Source organism: Lactuca virosa, chromosome 8 (genome assembly GCF_052849685.1).
Source record: "Lactuca virosa cultivar CGN04683 chromosome 8, Lactuca_virosa_CGN04683_v6, whole genome shotgun sequence".
Lineage (NCBI taxonomy): Eukaryota > Viridiplantae > Streptophyta > Magnoliopsida > Asterales > Asteraceae > Lactuca > Lactuca virosa.
In genome coordinates this window covers 298,943,756-298,946,368 of record NC_136433.1, presented here as the reverse complement: position 1 = coordinate 298,946,368, position 2,613 = coordinate 298,943,756, and positions in this window count along the sequence as shown.

Here is a 2,613-nt window from a genome sequence, read left to right as displayed (position 1 = left end):
ATCCATGGATACTCCATGGAGGTTAAAACCCATGGAGCATAAGGAATGGGTAAAGTCATGAGTTACATGGTGTAACCCTAATAGCCACACTATATAAGAACCCCTTTAGTTCAAGAAATTGGCACTAGTGATACATATTTTGAGGGCTAGCCGATTTGAACATGTATGTCTTCTTCTCATGGTTATTCCAAGAGTTCATGATGTTGTGTGAACCATTTGAGGTGTCACACTTGGGGCACTAGGCTCTCAACCTTTATGGAGTCAAGCAACAACAACAAGGTATGTATTCTATCTATTTTATTATCCTAGTATCAATGTTTTGGTATGCTAGTTAGGATAATACCTTGGATAATCATATTTGCATGTATAATAGAGAAAACATAGATCCAAGGTATTTAGGGTTGCATGTACACTTAGGAGTGTTAGAATGCTCAAAACCCATCAAATACGTAGTTACAACGTCGCCTGAACTCGTAATTCATAGTAAGGGTTAGAGTATCATCGCATGAATATACAGTCATCACATCACCTGGACTCATAATTTATCACCTACAGGTTATAAGTCTGCTGGTGTTTCCACGGGTTGTCTAGAATATTCCGTGGTCGCCATCTATACTCTAGTAGATGACTACATCTCCAAATTGTCGGACAAGGTTATAGTATCTTTCATCCTACATCACCGATTCATCATCACCTATCCATCACCTAATTATCATCACCTTCCTATCATCACCTATCTCTCATCATTTTATTTCATCACACACCAACTATTTCATCTACCCATGTTTTATCCCAACGTATTTGTAGATATGAAATAAATATATATTTAAATCATTTAAAACATGTATAAAATCATTCATCCATCATAGACAGCAAGTATTCAGATAATATACACACATAGCACGTAATTTATATAAAATACTTCATATCTATGTGTAAGATGAAAGAGACCATGCACTCACCTGTTAAAGTGATGATTCCAAACTCAGAAAATGCTTCGTTACTCTTAAAAAAATTTCCTTCGACAAAACCTAGTATCAATACCACTAGGGTTTAGTCTAACGCTAACCGCGACTAATTAATAGTCTAGCTATTATTATTATTATTATTATTATTATTATTATTATTATTATTATTATTATTATTATATAAGCGTTAAACAACACTCTTATATAACTCATAATAATATCCCAAATAATTGTTTTAAGGTCCTAATAATGTTACTATAATTAATTAGAAGTTATATTAAAAATAGTGTAGGCGTAGCTCACTTACAGCGAGTTTTTATTAAAAACCGGGCTTCGCTGGAGCAGCGTTTCCGAGCCGAAAGCTTTTTTTCTCGGAGCCGTCGGGCGCTCCGGGGATTTCTTCTCGTGCTAGGGAGGTTCCCTAGACTTGGGAGGGGTTTAGGGAGGTTAGAGAGAAGTTAGAGAGAGAAAGAAAGGTTTGAAGGTGTGAGGAAATTATGAAGAGTTCATCTCTTATTTATAGGAATTCTATAGTAAAGTAGTCTCCAAGCTTCGTACGTAACTTTCGCATACGAGCTCTGTTTTTGTCTGTCTTTTTACCGTTGAGTTCCTATTAATGAGATCTTCAACTCTCATTTAGACCTCGTTGGCTAATTCTCATTCTATCTCGGATTTACAAAACTGTATCGAATTCGCCGCGCTCGAAAAGTAGAGACTAAGCTTCGTCCATAACTTTCGCATACGAGCTCCGTTTTTGTCTGTCTTTTTACCGTTGAGTTCCTATTAATGAGATCTTCAACTCTCATTTAGACCTCGTTGGCTAATTCTCATTCTATCTCGGATTTACAAAACTGTATCGAATTCGCCGCGCTCGAAAAGTAGAGACTAAGCTTCGTCCATAACTTTCGCATACGAGCTCCGTTTTTGTCTGTCTTTTCACCGTTGAGTTCCTATTAATGAGATCTTCAACTCTCATTTAGGTCGCGTAAGCCAAAAACCGCTCGAACAAAAATTCGAGTTTTGGGCTGTACACTGCTAAGCCAAAACTTCGAAAAATCATAACTTCCTCATACGAAGTCAGATTTGGGCGTTCTTTTTATGGACGCTCTCGGTTTAACGTTTTCTACGAATTTTGTTTAGATCACTAAGGCTAAAAGTCGCTCCATCGTAAATTCACTATTTACGCTTCCCGGTGCCGTGCTGGTTTTGCCGTAAAACTTCGACGGGCCATAACTTCTTCGTTATAACTCGGATTTCGGAGTTCTTTATATGTACGAAAACCTTGAGAAATATTCTACAACTTGGTTAAGATTATTTATTATAAATAATCTTTTGCCGAAAATTCGTTTTCGACACTCATTGCCTCTAAATTGACTAGCCCGGATCTACGGGCGTTACAATTATCTCCTCCTTAGGATGATTACGTCCCGGAATCATCAACGAAATAGGGTTGTATAATGACTCCATACGTTATCTCTTCATCCTAGGTATTAATCGTAACTTCTATGTTCCTTCAAATGTGTATCTAACTCTTGGTTTTCTTGACTGCAAGCGGTGCTCGAACTTGCACCTGCTCGTTAGACTCCAAACTATGACATTCGAGTCACAATCTCGATCCTTGATGGAGACTCCTTCTTCTTCTTAG